General features: G+C 42.0%; 31 non-coding genes across 31 annotated transcripts; all 31 read right to left on the bottom strand.

The window, feature by feature from the left end:
* Window positions 1–411: 411 nt before the first annotated feature.
* Window positions 412–483, bottom strand: Trnah-gug. Its single transcript has one exon. It is a non-coding gene; the product is annotated as a tRNA-His (tRNA).
* A 309-nt stretch (window positions 484–792) lies between these two features.
* Trnah-gug lies at window positions 793–864 on the bottom strand. The gene has a single exon. It is a non-coding gene; the product is annotated as a tRNA-His (tRNA).
* Window positions 865–1425: 561 nt separating this feature from the next.
* Trnah-gug lies at window positions 1426–1497 on the bottom strand. The gene has a single exon. It is a non-coding gene; the product is annotated as a tRNA-His (tRNA).
* A 309-nt stretch (window positions 1498–1806) lies between these two features.
* Trnah-gug lies at window positions 1807–1878 on the bottom strand. The gene has a single exon. It is a non-coding gene; the product is annotated as a tRNA-His (tRNA).
* A 563-nt stretch (window positions 1879–2441) lies between these two features.
* On the bottom strand, window positions 2442–2513 carry Trnah-gug. Its single transcript has one exon. It is a non-coding gene; the product is annotated as a tRNA-His (tRNA).
* A 309-nt stretch (window positions 2514–2822) lies between these two features.
* Window positions 2823–2894, bottom strand: Trnah-gug. Its single transcript has one exon. It is a non-coding gene; the product is annotated as a tRNA-His (tRNA).
* Window positions 2895–3455: 561 nt separating this feature from the next.
* Trnah-gug lies at window positions 3456–3527 on the bottom strand. The gene has a single exon. It is a non-coding gene; the product is annotated as a tRNA-His (tRNA).
* A 309-nt stretch (window positions 3528–3836) lies between these two features.
* Trnah-gug lies at window positions 3837–3908 on the bottom strand. Its single transcript has one exon. It is a non-coding gene; the product is annotated as a tRNA-His (tRNA).
* A 563-nt stretch (window positions 3909–4471) lies between these two features.
* Trnah-gug lies at window positions 4472–4543 on the bottom strand. The gene has a single exon. It is a non-coding gene; the product is annotated as a tRNA-His (tRNA).
* Window positions 4544–4852: 309 nt separating this feature from the next.
* On the bottom strand, window positions 4853–4924 carry Trnah-gug. Its single transcript has one exon. It is a non-coding gene; the product is annotated as a tRNA-His (tRNA).
* A 563-nt stretch (window positions 4925–5487) lies between these two features.
* On the bottom strand, window positions 5488–5559 carry Trnah-gug. The gene has a single exon. It is a non-coding gene; the product is annotated as a tRNA-His (tRNA).
* A 309-nt stretch (window positions 5560–5868) lies between these two features.
* Trnah-gug lies at window positions 5869–5940 on the bottom strand. The gene has a single exon. It is a non-coding gene; the product is annotated as a tRNA-His (tRNA).
* Window positions 5941–6501: 561 nt separating this feature from the next.
* Trnah-gug lies at window positions 6502–6573 on the bottom strand. Its single transcript has one exon. It is a non-coding gene; the product is annotated as a tRNA-His (tRNA).
* Window positions 6574–6882: 309 nt separating this feature from the next.
* Window positions 6883–6954, bottom strand: Trnah-gug. The gene has a single exon. It is a non-coding gene; the product is annotated as a tRNA-His (tRNA).
* A 561-nt stretch (window positions 6955–7515) lies between these two features.
* On the bottom strand, window positions 7516–7587 carry Trnah-gug. Its single transcript has one exon. It is a non-coding gene; the product is annotated as a tRNA-His (tRNA).
* A 309-nt stretch (window positions 7588–7896) lies between these two features.
* On the bottom strand, window positions 7897–7968 carry Trnah-gug. Its single transcript has one exon. It is a non-coding gene; the product is annotated as a tRNA-His (tRNA).
* A 561-nt stretch (window positions 7969–8529) lies between these two features.
* Trnah-gug lies at window positions 8530–8601 on the bottom strand. Its single transcript has one exon. It is a non-coding gene; the product is annotated as a tRNA-His (tRNA).
* Window positions 8602–9545: 944 nt separating this feature from the next.
* Trnah-gug lies at window positions 9546–9617 on the bottom strand. The gene has a single exon. It is a non-coding gene; the product is annotated as a tRNA-His (tRNA).
* A 309-nt stretch (window positions 9618–9926) lies between these two features.
* On the bottom strand, window positions 9927–9998 carry Trnah-gug. Its single transcript has one exon. It is a non-coding gene; the product is annotated as a tRNA-His (tRNA).
* Window positions 9999–10561: 563 nt separating this feature from the next.
* Trnah-gug lies at window positions 10562–10633 on the bottom strand. Its single transcript has one exon. It is a non-coding gene; the product is annotated as a tRNA-His (tRNA).
* A 309-nt stretch (window positions 10634–10942) lies between these two features.
* Window positions 10943–11014, bottom strand: Trnah-gug. Its single transcript has one exon. It is a non-coding gene; the product is annotated as a tRNA-His (tRNA).
* Window positions 11015–11577: 563 nt separating this feature from the next.
* Window positions 11578–11649, bottom strand: Trnah-gug. Its single transcript has one exon. It is a non-coding gene; the product is annotated as a tRNA-His (tRNA).
* A 309-nt stretch (window positions 11650–11958) lies between these two features.
* On the bottom strand, window positions 11959–12030 carry Trnah-gug. Its single transcript has one exon. It is a non-coding gene; the product is annotated as a tRNA-His (tRNA).
* Window positions 12031–12591: 561 nt separating this feature from the next.
* On the bottom strand, window positions 12592–12663 carry Trnah-gug. Its single transcript has one exon. It is a non-coding gene; the product is annotated as a tRNA-His (tRNA).
* A 309-nt stretch (window positions 12664–12972) lies between these two features.
* On the bottom strand, window positions 12973–13044 carry Trnah-gug. The gene has a single exon. It is a non-coding gene; the product is annotated as a tRNA-His (tRNA).
* A 561-nt stretch (window positions 13045–13605) lies between these two features.
* Trnah-gug lies at window positions 13606–13677 on the bottom strand. Its single transcript has one exon. It is a non-coding gene; the product is annotated as a tRNA-His (tRNA).
* Window positions 13678–13986: 309 nt separating this feature from the next.
* On the bottom strand, window positions 13987–14058 carry Trnah-gug. The gene has a single exon. It is a non-coding gene; the product is annotated as a tRNA-His (tRNA).
* A 563-nt stretch (window positions 14059–14621) lies between these two features.
* On the bottom strand, window positions 14622–14693 carry Trnah-gug. The gene has a single exon. It is a non-coding gene; the product is annotated as a tRNA-His (tRNA).
* A 309-nt stretch (window positions 14694–15002) lies between these two features.
* Window positions 15003–15074, bottom strand: Trnah-gug. The gene has a single exon. It is a non-coding gene; the product is annotated as a tRNA-His (tRNA).
* Window positions 15075–15629: 555 nt separating this feature from the next.
* Trnah-gug lies at window positions 15630–15701 on the bottom strand. Its single transcript has one exon. It is a non-coding gene; the product is annotated as a tRNA-His (tRNA).
* Window positions 15702–16010: 309 nt separating this feature from the next.
* Trnah-gug lies at window positions 16011–16082 on the bottom strand. The gene has a single exon. It is a non-coding gene; the product is annotated as a tRNA-His (tRNA).
* Between the last annotated feature and the right edge of the window lie 16 nt (window positions 16083–16098).

Raw genomic sequence — 16098 nt, 5'->3', positions numbered from 1 at the left:
GAGTTTCCGTCATCTGCTTATTACACTACAAATGTACATGATGATAGGAGTAACTTACAGTCACAGTATTCACGACAAGAAGGTAGCAAAAATACAACAGAGAGTTCTTAGCCATAGAAAATGGACAAGGAAAATATGCCTACTTTTGATGGAAGCAATCAGAAGGAGTGTAACGCCTCAGATAGCTACGTTAGCTACACAATGGACATAAGGCATTCTAAAAGTAGGTGCCTCTCTAACTATCGTCGTACCTGAATGGTTACAGACAATGTCTTCATTTCCCACTGAATTTGTGTTCAACTGAGACGCGTGAAACTCGGCTAAAAGTTGCGCATCTGGTTGGTTGGACACTGGAAAGCTTCCTGGCTCGGAAAATGCAGAGAAACCTATCCTTCAAAAGCTCGGGCAACATGCCGTGACCCGGATTCGAACCTGGGTTCTTGCGGCCACAACGCAAAGTCCTAACCACTAGACGATCACGGCCACTTGTCACCCTGTTATCAGCAAGGCATATTAGCTCAAGACATTCTTGGTTCTGTAATGGCTTGAACTTGATTTCTTTTCACTGTCTTCACAAAATGCAGGGGTAAATTACGTCTTTCCTAAAGGCAACTAAAATATACGTAAATCAGGAGTCTATTTCCAAATTTAATTTACTCAATTAAAAGGTTTGGAATAGTTTCAAGTCAAATGATTTTATGCATTGCTTTGAACTGGGCCGGCCTGTAAAAGTAAACGTGTGTGCTTTAATGGAATATTGAAATATTAATGATATCCCCAAAAAGGTGTAGATGCCGAGACCAGGATTCGAACCTGGGTTCTTGCGGCCACAACGCAAAGTCCTAACCACTAGACGATCACGGCTGTTCTACAACCTGAAATGGCCAGCGATGTATACACATTTTCAGCTTTTCCTTGTTACAATTATAGTCTATAAACACATCGCTTTGTCACAGTATAACGTTGATGACGCCCTCTAAAAACAGCAGGAAGTCCCGAACAAGTCAATGAGCAGAGAGTTTCCGTCATCTGCTTATTACACTACAAATGTACATGATGATAGGAGTAACTTACAGTCACAGTATTCACGACACGAAGGTAGCAAATACAACAGAGAGTTATTTGCCATAGAAGATGGACAAGGAAAATATGCCTACTTTTGATGGAAGCAATCAGAAGGAGTGTAACGCCTCAGATAGCTACGTTAGCTACACAATGGACATAAGACATTCTAAAAGTAGGTGCCTCTCTAACTATCGTCGTACCTGGATGGTTACAGACAATGTCTTCATTTCCCACTGAATTTGTGTTCAACTGAGGCGCGTGAAACTCGGCCAAAAGTTGCGCATCTGGTTGGTTGGCCACTGGAAAGCGTCCTGGCTCGGAAAATGCAGAGAAACACATCCTGCAAAAGCTCGGGCAACATGCCGTGACCCGGATTCGAACCTGGGTTCTTGCGGCCACAACGCAAAGTCCTAACCACTAGACGATCACGGCCACTTGTCACCCTGTTATCAGCATGGCATATTAGCTCAAGACATTCTTGGTTCTGTAATGGCTTGAACTTGATTTCTTTTCACTGTCTTCACAAAATGCAGGGGTAAATTACGTCTTTCCTAAAGGCAACTAAAATATACGTAAATCAGGAGTCTATTTCCAAATTTAATTTACTCAATTAAAAGGTTTGGAATAGTTTCAAGTCAAATGATTTTATGCATTGCTTTGAACTGGGCCGACCTGTAAAAGTAAACGTGTGTGCTTTAATGGAATATTGAAATATTAATGATATCCCCAAAAAGGTGTAGATGCCGAGACCAGGATTCGAACCTGGGTTCTTGCGGCCACAACGCAAAGTCCTAACCACTAGACGATCACGGCTGTTCTACAACCTGAAATGGCCAGCGATTTATACACATTTTCAGCTTTTCCTTGTTACAATTATAGTCTATAAACACATCGCTTTGTCACAGTATAACGTTGATGACGCCCTCTAAAAACAGCAGGAAGTCCCGAACAAGTCAATGAGCAGAGAGTTTCCGTCATCTGCTTATTACACTACAAATGTACATGATGATAGGAGTAACTTACAGTCACAGTATTCACGACACGAAGGTAGCAAAAATACAACAGAGAGTTCTTAGCCATAGAAAATGGACAAGGAAAATATGCCTACTTTTGATGGAAGCAATCAGAAGGAGTGTAACGCCTCAGATAGCTACGTTAGCTACACAATGGACATAAGGCATTCTAAAAGTAGGTGCCTCTCTAACTATCGTCGTACCTGAATGGTTACAGACAATGACTTCATTTCCCACTGAATTTGTGTTCAACTGAGACGCGTGAAACTCGGCTAAAAGTTGCGCATCTGGTTGGTTGGACACTGGAAAGCTTCCTGGCTCGGAAAATGCAGAGAAACCTATCCTTCAAAAGCTCGGGCAACATGCCGTGACCCGGATTCGAACCTGGGTTCTTGCGGCCACAACGCAAAGTCCTAACCACTAGACGATCACGGCCACTTGTCACCCTGTTATCAGCATGGCATATTAGCTCAAGACATTCTTGGTTCTGTAATGGCTTGAACTTGATTTCTTTTCACTGTCTTCACAAAATGCAGGGGTAAATTACGTCTTTCCTAAAGGCAACTAAAATATACGTAAATCAGGAGTCTATTTCCAAATTTAATTTACTCAATTAAAAGGTTTGGAATAGTTTCAAGTCAAATGATTTTATGCATTGCTTTGAACTGGGCCGACCTGTAAAAGTAAACGTGTGTGCTTTAATGGAATATTGAAATATTAATGATATCCCCAAAAAGGTGTAGATGCCGAGACCAGGATTCGAACCTGGGTTCTTGCGGCCACAACGCAAAGTCCTAACCACTAGACGATCACGGCTGTTCTACAACCTGAAATGGCCAGCGATTTATACACATTTTCAGCTTTTCCTTGTTACAATTATAGTCTATAAACACATCGCTTTGTCACAGTATAACGTTGATGACGCCCTCTAAAAACAGCAGGAAGTCCCGAACAAGTCAATGAGCAGAGAGTTTCCGTCATCTGCTTATTACACTACAAATGTACATGATGATAGGAGTAACTTACAGTCACAGTATTCACGACACGAAGGTAGCAAATACAACAGAGAGTTATTTGCCATAGAAGATGGACAAGGAAAATATGCCTACTTTTGATGGAAGCAATCAGAAGGAGTGTAACGCCTCAGATAGCTACGTTAGCTACACAATGGACATAAGACATTCTAAAAGTAGGTGCCTCTCTAACTATCGTCGTACCTGGATGGTTACAGACAATGTCTTCATTTCCCACTGAATTTGTGTTCAACTGAGGCGCGTGAAACTCGGCCAAAAGTTGCGCAACTGGTTGGTTCGCCACTGGAAAGCGTCCTGGCTCGGAAAATGCAGAGAAACACATCCTGCAAAAGCTCGGGCAACATGCCGTGACCCGGATTCGAACCTGGGTTCTTGCGGCCACAACGCAAAGTCCTAACCACTAGACGATCACGGCCACTTGTCACCCTGTTATCAGCATGGCATATTAGCTCAAGACATTCTTGGTTCTGTAATGGCTTGAACTTGATTTCTTTTCACTGTCTTCACAAAATGCAGGGGTAAATTACGTCTTTCCTAAAGGCAACTAAAATATACGTAAATCAGGAGTCTATTTCCAAATTTAATTTACTCAATTAAAAGGTTTGGAATAGTTTCAAGTCAAATGATTTTATGCATTGCTTTGAACTGGGCCGACCTGTAAAAGTAAACGTGTGTGCTTTAATGGAATATTGAAATATTAATGATATCCCCAAAAAGGTGTAGATGCCGAGACCAGGATTCGAACCTGGGTTCTTGCGGCCACAACGCAAAGTCCTAACCACTAGACGATCACGGCTGTTCTACAACCTGAAATGGCCAGCGATTTATACACATTTTCAGCTTTTCCTTGTTACAATTATAGTCTATAAACACATCGCTTTGTCACAGTATAACGTTGATGACGCCCTCTAAAAACAGCAGGAAGTCCCGAACAAGTCAATGAGCAGAGAGTTTCCGTCATCTGCTTATTACACTACAAATGTACATGATGATAGGAGTAACTTACAGTCACAGTATTCACGACACGAAGGTAGCAAAAATACAACAGAGAGTTCTTAGCCATAGAAAATGGACAAGGAAAATATGCCTACTTTTGATGGAAGCAATCAGAAGGAGTGTAACGCCTCAGATAGCTACGTTAGCTACACAATGGACATAAGGCATTCTAAAAGTAGGTGCCTCTCTAACTATCGTCGTACCTGAATGGTTACAGACAATGTCTTCATTTCCCACTGAATTTGTGTTCAACTGAGACGCGTGAAACTCGGCTAAAAGTTGCGCATCTGGTTGGTTGGACACTGGAAAGCTTCCTGGCTCGGAAAATGCAGAGAAACCTATCCTTCAAAAGCTCGGGCAACATGCCGTGACCCGGATTCGAACCTGGGTTCTTGCGGCCACAACGCAAAGTCCTAACCACTAGACGATCACGGCCACTTGTCACCCTGTTATCAGCAAGGCATATTAGCTCAAGACATTCTTGGTTCTGTAATGGCTTGAACTTGATTTCTTTTCACTGTCTTCACAAAATGCAGGGGTAAATTACGTCTTTCCTAAAGGCAACTAAAATATACGTAAATCAGGAGTCTATTTCCAAATTTAATTTACTCAATTAAAAGGTTTGGAATAGTTTCAAGTCAAATGATTTTATGCATTGCTTTGAACTGGGCCGACCTGTAAAAGTAAACGTGTGTGCTTTAATGGAATATTGAAATATTAATGATATCCCCAAAAAGGTGTAGATGCCGAGACCAGGATTCGAACCTGGGTTCTTGCGGCCACAACGCAAAGTCCTAACCACTAGACGATCACGGCTGTTCTACAACCTGAAATGGCCAGCGATTTATACACATTTTCAGCTTTTCCTTGTTACAATTATAGTCTATAAACACATCGCTTTGTCACAGTATAACGTTGATGACGCCCTCTAAAAACAGCAGGAAGTCCCGAACAAGTCAATGAGCAGAGAGTTTCCGTCATCTGCTTATTACACTACAAATGTACATGATGATAGGAGTAACTTACAGTCACAGTATTCACGACACGAAGGTAGCAAAAATACAACAGAGAGTTCTTAGCCATAGAAAATGGACAAGGAAAATATGCCTACTTTTGATGGAAGCAATCAGAAGGAGTGTAACGCCTCAGATAGCTACGTTAGCTACACAATGGACATAAGAAATTCTAAAAGTAGGTGCCTCTCTAACTATCGTCGTACCTGAATGGTTACAGACAATGTCTTCATTTCCCACTGAATTTGTGTTCAACTGAGACGCGTGAAACTCGGCCAAAAGTTGCGCATCTGGTTGGTTGGACACTGGAAAGCTTCCTGGCTCGGAAAATGCAGAGAAACCTATCCTGCAAAAGCTCGGGCAACATGCCGTGACCCGGATTCGAACCTGGGTTCTTGCGGCCACAACGCAAAGTCCTAACCACTAGACGATCACGGCCACTTGTCACCCTGTTATCAGCAAGGCATATTAGCTCAAGACATTCTTGGTTCTGTAATGGCTTGAACTTGATTTCTTTTCACTGTCTTCACAAAATGCAGGGGTAAATTACGTCTTTCCTAAAGGCAACTAAAATATACGTAAATCAGGAGTCTATTTCCAAATTTAATTTACTCAATTAAAAGGTTTGGAATAGTTTCAAGTCAAATGGTTCTATGCATTGCTTTGAACTGGGCCGACCTGTAAAAGTAAACGTGTGTGCTTTAATGGAATATTGAAATATTAATGATATCCCCAAAAAGGTGTAGATGCCGAGACCAGGATTCGAACCTGGGTTCTTGCGGCCACAACGCAAAGTCCTAACCACTAGACGATCACGGCTGTTCTACAACCTGAAATGGCCAGCGATTTATACACATTTTCAGCTTTTCCTTGTTACAATTATAGTCTATAAACACATCGCTTTGTCACAGTATAACGTTGATGACGCCCTCTAAAAACAGCAGGAAGTCCCGAACAAGTCAATGAGCAGAGAGTTTCCGTCATCTGCTTATTACACTACAAATGTACATGATGATAGGAGTAACTTACAGTCACAGTATTCACGACACGAAGGTAGCAAATACAACAGAGAGTTATTTGCCATAGAAGATGGACAAGGAAAATATGCCTACTTTTGATGGAAGCAATCAGAAGGAGTGTAACGCCTCAGATAGCTACGTTAGCTACACAATGGACATAAGGCATTCTAAAAGTAGGTGCCTCTCTAACTATCGTCGTACCTGAATGGTTACAGACAATGTCTTCATTTCCCACTGAATTTGTGTTCAACTGAGACGCGTGAAACTCGGCTAAAAGTTGCGCATCTGGTTGGTTGGACACTGGAAAGCTTCCTGGCTCGGAAAATGCAGAGAAACCTATCCTGCAAAAGCTCGGGCAACATGCCGTGACCCGGATTCGAACCTGGGTTCTTGCGGCCACAACGCAAAGTCCTAACCACTAGACGATCACGGCCACTTGTCACCCTGTTATCAGCAAGGCATATTAGCTCAAGACATTCTTGGTTCTGTAATGGCTTGAACTTGATTTCTTTTCACTGTCTTCACAAAATGCAGGGGTAAATTACGTCTTTCCTAAAGGCAACTAAAATATACGTAAATCAGGAGTCTATTTCCAAATTTAATTTACTCAATTAAAAGGTTTGGAATAGTTTCAAGTCAAATGGTTCTATGCATTGCTTTGAACTGGGCCGACCTGTAAAAGTAAACGTGTGTGCTTTAATGGAATATTGAAATATTAATGATATCCCCAAAAAGGTGTAGATGCCGAGACCAGGATTCGAACCTGGGTTCTTGCGGCCACAACGCAAAGTCCTAACCACTAGACGATCACGGCTGTTCTACAACCTGAAATGGCCAGCGATTTATACACATTTTCAGCTTTTCCTTGTTACAATTATAGTCTATAAACACATCGCTTTGTCACAGTATAACGTTGATGACGCCCTCTAAAAACAGCAGGAAGTCCCGAACAAGTCAATGAGCAGAGAGTTTCCGTCATCTGCTTATTACACTACAAATGTACATGATGATAGGAGTAACTTACAGTCACAGTATTCACGACACGAAGGTAGCAAATACAACAGAGAGTTATTTGCCATAGAAGATGGACAAGGAAAATATGCCTACTTTTGATGGAAGCAATCAGAAGGAGTGTAACGCCTCAGATAGCTACGTTAGCTACACAATGGACATAAGGCATTCTAAAAGTAGGTGCCTCTCTAACTATCGTCGTACCTGAATGGTTACAGACAATGTCTTCATTTCCCACTGAATTTGTGTTCAACTGAGACGCGTGAAACTCGGCCAAAAGTTGCGCATCTGGTTGGTTGGACACTGGAAAGCTTCCTGGCTCGGAAAATGCAGAGAAACCTATCCTTCAAAAGCTCGGGCAACATGCCGTGACCCGGATTCGAACCGGGGTTCTTGCGGCCACAACGCAAAGTCCTAACCACTAGACGATCACGGCCACTTGTCACCCTGTTATCAGCATGGCATATTAGCTCAAGACATTCTTGGTTCTGTAATGGCTTGAACTTGATTTCTTTTCACTGTCTTCACAAAATGCAGGGGTAAATTACGTCTTTCCTAAAGGCAACTAAAATATACGTAAATCAGGAGTCTATTTCCAAATTTAATTTACTCAATTAAAAGGTTTGGAATAGTTTCAAGTCAAATGGTTCTATGCATTGCTTTGAACTGGGCCGACCTGTAAAAGTAAACGTGTGTGCTTTAATGGAATATTGAAATATTAATGATATCCCCAAAAAGGTGTAGATGCCGAGACCAGGATTCGAACCTGGGTTCTTGCGGCCACAACGCAAAGTCCTAACCACTAGACGATCACGGCTGTTCTACAACCTGAAATGGCCAGCGATTTATACACATTTTCAGCTTTTCCTTGTTACAATTATAGTCTATAAACACATCGCTTTGTCACAGTATAACGTTGATGACGCCCTCTAAAAACAGCAGGAAGTCCCGAACAAGTCAATGAGCAGAGAGTTTCCGTCATCTACTTATTACACTACAAATGTACATGATGATAGGAGTAACTTACAGTCACAGTATTCACGACACGAAGGTAGCAAATACAACAGAGAGTTATTTGCCATAGAAGATGGACAAGGAAAATATGCCTACTTTTGATGGAAGCAATCAGAAGGAGTGTAACGCCTCAGATAGCTACGTTAGCTACACAATGGACATAAGACATTCTAAAAGTAGGTGCCTCTCTAACTATCGTCGTACCTGGATGGTTACAGACAATGTCTTCATTTCCCACTGAATTTGTGTTCAACTGAGGCGCGTGAAACTCGGCCAAAAGTTGCGCATCTGGTTGGTTCGCCACTGGAAAGCTTCCTGCCTCGGAAAATGCAGAGAAACACATCCTGCAAAAGCTCGGGCAACATGCCGTGACCCGGATTCGAACCTGGGTTCTTGCGGCCACAACGCAAAGTCCTAACCACTAGACGATCACGGCCACTTGTCACCCTGTTATCAGCATGGCATATTAGCTCAAGACATTCTTGGTTCTGTAATGGCTTGAACTTGATTTCTTTTCACTGTCTTCACAAAATGCAGGGGTAAATTACGTCTTTCCTAAAGGCAACTAAAATATACGTAAATCAGGAGTCTATTTCCAAATTTAATTTACTCAATTAAAAGGTTTGGAATAGTTTCAAGTCAAATGATTTTATGCATTGCTTTGAACTGGGCCGACCTGTAAAAGTAAACGTGTGTGCTTTAATGGAATATTGAAATATTAATGATATCCCCAAAAAGGTGTAGATGCCGAGACCAGGATTCGAAACTGGGTTCTTGCGGCCACAACGCAAAGTCCTAACCACTAGACGATCACGGCTGTTCTACAACCTGAAATGGCCAGCGATTTATACACATTTTCAGCTTTTCCTTGTTACAATTATAGTCTATAAACACATCGCTTTGTCACAGTATAACGTTGATGACGCCCTCTAAAAACAGCAGGAAGTCCCGAACAAGTCAATGAGCAGAGAGTTTCCGTCATCTGCTTATTACACTACAAATGTACATGATGATAGGAGTAACTTACAGTCACAGTATTCACGACACGAAGGTAGCAAAAATACAACAGAGAGTTCTTAGCCATAGAAAATGGACAAGGAAAATATGCCTACTTTTGATGGAAGCAATCAGAAGGAGTGTAACGCCTCAGATAGCTACGTTAGCTACACAATGGACATAAGGCATTCTAAAAGTAGGTGCCTCTCTAACTATCGTCGTACCTGGATGGTTACAGACAATGTCTTCATTTCCCACTGAATTTGTGTTCAACTGAGGCGCGTGAAACTCGGCCAAAAGTTGCGCAACTGGTTGGTTCGCCACTGGAAAGCGTCCTGGCTCGGAAAATGCAGAGAAACACATCCTGCAAAAGCTCGGGCAACATGCCGTGACCCGGATTCGAACCTGGGTTCTTGCGGCCACAACGCAAAGTCCTAACCACTAGACGATCACGGCCACTTGTCACCCTGTTATCAGCATGGCATATTAGCTCAAGACATTCTTGGTTCTGTAATGGCTTGAACTTGATTTCTTTTCACTGTCTTCACAAAATGCAGGGGTAAATTACGTCTTTCCTAAAGGCAACTAAAATATACGTAAATCAGGAGTCTATTTCCAAATTTAATTTACTCAATTAAAAGGTTTGGAATAGTTTCAAGTCAAATGATTTTATGCATTGCTTTGAACTGGGCCGACCTGTAAAAGTAAACGTGTGTGCTTTAATGGAATATTGAAATATTAATGATATCCCCAAAAAGGTGTAGATGCCGAGACCAGGATTCGAACCTGGGTTCTTGCGGCCACAACGCAAAGTCCTAACCACTAGACGATCACGGCTGTTCTACAACCTGAAATGGCCAGCGATTTATACACATTTTCAGCTTTTCCTTGTTACAATTATAGTCTATAAACACATCGCTTTGTCACAGTATAACGTTGATGACGCCCTCTAAAAACAGCAGGAAGTCCCGAACAAGTCAATGAGCAGAGAGTTTCCGTCATCTGCTTATTACACTACAAATGTACATGATGATAGGAGTAACTTACAGTCACAGTATTCACGACACGAAGGTAGCAAAAATACAACAGAGAGTTCTTAGCCATAGAAAATGGACAAGGAAAATATGCCTACTTTTGATGGAAGCAATCAGAAGGAGTGTAACGCCTCAGATAGCTACGTTAGCTACACAATGGACATAAGGCATTCTAAAAGTAGGTGCCTCTCTAACTATCGTCGTACCTGAATGGTTACAGACAATGTCTTCATTTCCCACTGAATTTGTGTTCAACTGAGACGCGTGAAACTCGGCTAAAAGTTGCGCATCTGGTTGGTTGGACACTGGAAAGCTTCCTGGCTCGGAAAATGCAGAGAAACCTATCCTTCAAAAGCTCGGGCAACATGCCGTGACCCGGATTCGAACCTGGGTTCTTGCGGCCACAACGCAAAGTCCTAACCACTAGACGATCACGGCCACTTGTCACCCTGTTATCAGCAAGGCATATTAGCTCAAGACATTCTTGGTTCTGTAATGGCTTGAACTTGATTTCTTTTCACTGTCTTCACAAAATGCAGGGGTAAATTACGTCTTTCCTAAAGGCAACTAAAATATACGTAAATCAGGAGTCTATTTCCAAATTTAATTTACTCAATTAAAAGGTTTGGAATAGTTTCAAGTCAAATGATTTTATGCATTGCTTTGAACTGGGCCGACCTGTAAAAGTAAACGTGTGTGCTTTAATGGAATATTGAAATATTAATGATATCCCCAAAAAGGTGTAGATGCCGAGACCAGGATTCGAACCTGGGTTCTTGCGGCCACAACGCAAAGTCCTAACCACTAGACGATCACGGCTGTTCTACAACCTGAAATGGCCAGCGATTTATACACATTTTCAGCTTTTCCTTGTTACAATTATAGTCTATAAACACATCGCTTTGTCACAGTATAACGTTGATGACGCCCTCTAAAAACAGCAGGAAGTCCCGAACAAGTCAATGAGCAGAGAGTTTCCGTCATCTGCTTATTACACTACAAATGTACATGATGATAGGAGTAACTTACAGTCACAGTATTCACGACACGAAGGTAGCAAAAATACAACAGAGAGTTCTTAGCCATAGAAAATGGACAAGGAAAATATGCCTACTTTTGATGGAAGCAATCAGAAGGAGTGTAACGCCTCAGATAGCTACGTTAGCTACACAATGGACATAAGACATTCTAAAAGTAGGTGCCTCTCTAACTATCGTCGTACCTGAATGGTTACAGACAATGTCTTCATTTCCCACTGAATTTGTGTTCAACTGAGACGCGTGAAACTCGGCCAAAAGTTGCGCATCTGGTTGGTTGGACACTGGAAAGCTTCCTGGCTCGGAAAATGCAGAGAAACCTATCCTGCAAAAGCTCGGGCAACATGCCGTGACCCGGATTCGAACCTGGGTTCTTGCGGCCACAACGCAAAGTCCTAACCACTAGACGATCACGGCCACTTGTCACCCTGTTATCAGCAAGGCATATTAGCTCAAGACATTCTTGGTTCTGTAATGGCTTGAACTTGATTTCTTTTCACTGTCTTCACAAAATGCAGGGGTAAATTACGTCTTTCCTAAAGGCAACTAAAATATACGTAAATCAGGAGTCTATTTCCAAATTTAATTTACTCAATTAAAAGGTTTGGAATAGTTTCAAGTCAAATGGTTCTATGCATTGCTTTGAACTGGGCCGACCTGTAAAAGTAAACGTGTGTGCTTTAATGGAATATTGAAATATTAATGATATCCCCAAAAAGGTGTAGATGCCGAGACCAGGATTCGAACCTGGGTTCTTGCGGCCACAACGCAAAGTCCTAACCACTAGACGATCACGGCTGTTCTACAACCTGAAATGGCCAGCGATTTATACACATTTTCAGCTTTTCCTTGTTACAATTATAGTCTATAAACACATCGCTTTGTCACAGTATAACGTTGATGACGCCCTCTAAAAACAGCAGGAAGTCCCGAACAAGTCAATGAGCAGAGAGTTTCCGTCATCTGCTTATTACACTACAAATGTACATGATGATAGGAGTAACTTACAGTCACAGTATTCACGACACGAAGGTAGCAAATACAACAGAGAGTTATTTGCCATAGAAGATGGACAAGGAAAATATGCCTACTTTTGATGGAAGCAATCAGAAGGAGTGTAACGCCTCAGATAGCTACGTTAGCTACACAATGGACATAAGGCATTCTAAAAGTAGGTGCCTCTCTAACTATCGTCGTACCTGAATGGTTACAGACAATGTCTTCATTTCCCACTGAATTTGTGTTCAACTGAGACGCGTGAAACTCGGCTAAAAGTTGCGCATCTGGTTGGTTGGACACTGGAAAGCTTCCTGCCTCGGAAAATGCAGAGAAACCTATCCTTCAAAAGCTCGGGCAACATGCCGTGACCCGGATTCGAACCGGGGTTCTTGCGGCCACAACGCAAAGTCCTAACCACTAGACGATCACGGCCACTTGTCACCCTGTTATCAGCAAGGCATATTAGCTCAAGACATTCTTGGTTCTGTAATGGCTTGAACTTGATTTCTTTTCACTGTCTTCACAAAATGCAGGGGTAAATTACGTCTTTCCTAAAGGCAACTAAAATATACGTAAATCAGGAGTCTATTTCCAAATTTAATTTACTCAATTAAAAGGTTTGGAATAGTTTCAAGTCAAATGATTTTATGCATTGCTTTGAACTGGGCCGGCCTGTAAAAGTAAACGTGTGTGCTTTAATGGAATATTGAAATATTAATGATATCCCCAAAAAGGTGTAGATGCCGAGACCAGGATTCGAACCTGGGTTCTTGCGGCCACAACGCAAAGTCCTAACCACTAGACGATCACGGCTGTTCTACAACCTGAAATGGCCAGCGATGTATACACATTTTCAGCTTTTCCTTGTTACAATTATAGTCTATAAACACATCGCTTTGTCACAGTATAACGTTGATGACGCCCTCTAAAAACAGCAGGAAGTCCCGAACAAGTCAATGAGCAGAGAGTTTCCGTCATCTGCTTATTACACTACAAATGTACATGATGATAGGAGTAACTTACAGTCACAGTATTCACGACACGAAGGTAGCAAATACAACAGAGAGTTATTTGCCATAGAAGATGGACAAGGAAAATATGTCTACTTTTGATGGAAGCAATCAGAAGGAGTGTAACGCCTCAGATAGCTACGTTAGCTACACAATGGACATAAGACATTCTAAAAGTAGGTGCCTCTCTAACTATCGTCGTACCTGGATGGTTACAGACAATGTCTTCATTTCCCACTGAATTTGTGTTCAACTGAGGCGCGTGAAACTCGGCCAAAAGTTGCGCATCTGGTTGGTTCGCCACTGGAAAGCGTCCTGGCTCGGAAAATGCAGAGAAACACATCCTGCAAAAGCTCGGGCAACATGCCGTGACCCGGATTCGAACCGGGGTTCTTGCGGCCACAACGCAAAGTCCTAACCACTAGACGATCACGGCCACTTGTCACCCTGTTATCAGCATGGCATATTAGCTCAAGACATTCTTGGTTCTGTAATGGCTTGAACTTGATTTCTTTTCACTGTCTTCACAAAATGCAGGGGTAAATTACGTCTTTCCTAAAGGCAACTAAAATATACGTAAATCAGGAGTCTATTTCCAAATTTAATTTACTCAATTAAAAGGTTTGGAATAGTTTCAAGTCAAATGATTTTATGCATTGCTTTGAACTGGGCCGACCTGTAAAAGTAAACGTGTGTGCTTTAATGGAATATTGAAATATTAATGATATCCCCAAAAAGGTGTAGATGCCGAGACCAGGATTCGAACCTGGGTTCTTGCGGCCACAACGCAAAGTCCTAACCACTAGACGATCACGGCTGTTCTACAACCTGAAATGGCCAGCGATTTATACACATTTTCAGCTTTTCCTTGTTACAATTATAGTCTATAAACACATCGCTTTGTCACAGTATAACGTTGATGACGCCCTCTAAAAACAGCAGGAAGTCCCGAACAAGTCAATGAGCAGAGAGTTTCCGTCATCTGCTTATTACACTACAAATGTACATGATGATAGGAGTAACTTACAGTCACAGTATTCACGACACGAAGGTAGCAAAAATACAACAGAGAGTTCTTAGCCATAGAAAATGGACAAGGAAAATATGCCTACTTTTGATGGAAGCAATCAGAAGGAGTGTAACGCCTCAGATAGCTACGTTAGCTACACAATGGACATAAGGCATTCTAAAAGTAGGTGCCTCTCTAACTATCGTCGTACCTGAATGGTTACAGACAATGTCTTCATTTCCCACTGAATTTGTGTTCAACTGAGGCGCGTGAAACTCGGCTAAAAGTTGCGCATCTGGTTGGTTGGACACTGGAAAGCTTCCTGGCTCGGAAAATGCAGAGAAACCTATCCTTCAAAAGCTCGGGCAACATGCCGTGACCCGGATTCGAACCTGGGTTCTTGCGGCCACAACGCAAAGTCCTAACCACTAGACGATCACGGCCACTTGTCACCCTGTTATCAGCATGGCATATTAGCTCAAGACATTCTTGGTTCTGTAATGGCTTGAACTTGATTTCTTTTCACTGTCTTCACAAAATGCAGGGGTAAATTACGTCTTTCCTAAAGGCAACTAAAATATACGTAAATCAGGAGTCTATTTCCAAATTTAATTTACTCAATTAAAAGGTTTGGAATAGTTTCAAGTCAAATGGTTCTATGCATTGCTTTGAACTGGGCCGACCTGTAAAAGTAAACGTGTGTGCTTTAATGGAATATTGAAATATTAATGATATCCCCAAAAAGGTGTAGATGCCGAGACCAGGATTCGAACCTGGGTTCTTGCGGCCACAACGCAAAGTCCTAACCACTAGACGATCACGGCTGTTCTACAACCTGAAATGGCCAGCGATTTATACACATTTTCAGCTTCTCCTTGTTACAATTATAGTCTATAAACACATCGCTTTGTCACAGTATAACGTTGATGACGCCCTCTAAAAACAGCAGGAAGTCCCGAACAAGTCAATGAGCAGAGAGTTTCCGTCATCTGCTTATTACACTACATGATGATAGGAGTAACTTACAGTCACAGTATTCACGACACGAAGGTAGCAAATACAACAGAGAGTTATTTGCCATAGAAGATGGACAAGGAAAATATGCCTACTTTTGATGGAAGCAATCAGAAGGAGTGTAACGCCTCAGATAGCTACGTTAGCTACACAATGGACATAAGGCATTCTAAAAGTAGGTGCCTCTCTATAACTATCGTCGTACCTGGATGGTTACAGACAATGTCTTCATTTCCCACTGAATTTGTGTTCAACTGAGACGCGTGAAACTCGGCCAAAAGTTGCGCATCCGGTTGGTTGGCCACTGGAAAGCTTCCTGGCTCGGAAAATGCAGAGAAACCTATCCTTCAAAAGCTCGGGCAACATGCCGTGACCCGGATTCGAACCGGGGTTCTTGCGGCCACAACGCAAAGTCCTAACCACTAGACGATCACGGCCACTTGTCACCCTGTTATCAGCATGGCATATTAGCTCAAGACATTCTTGGTTCTGTAATGGCTTGAACTTGATTTCTTTTCACTGTCTTCACAAAATGCAGGGGTAAATTACGTCTTTCCTAAAGGCAACTAAAATATACGTAAATCAGGAGTCTATTTCCAAATTTAATTTACTCAATTAAAAGGTTTGGAATAGTTTCAAGTCAAATGGTTTTATGCATTGCTTTGAACTGGGCCGACCTGTAAAAGTAAACGTGTGTGCTTTAATGGAATATTGAAATATTAATGATATCCCCCAAAAGGTGTAGATGCCGAGACCAGGATTCGAACCTGGGTTCTTGCGGCCACAACGCAAAGTCCTAACCACTAGACGATCACGGCTGTTCTACAACCTGAA

This window comes from Haliotis rufescens, unplaced genomic scaffold (genome assembly GCF_023055435.1).
Source record: "Haliotis rufescens isolate VD_foot unplaced genomic scaffold, xgHalRufe1.0.p SCAF_15, whole genome shotgun sequence".
NCBI classification, from domain to species: Eukaryota; Metazoa; Mollusca; class Gastropoda; order Lepetellida; family Haliotidae; genus Haliotis; species Haliotis rufescens.
The sequence above is the reverse complement of the archived record's forward strand: the minus strand, read 5'-3'. Positions and strand labels throughout refer to the sequence as shown.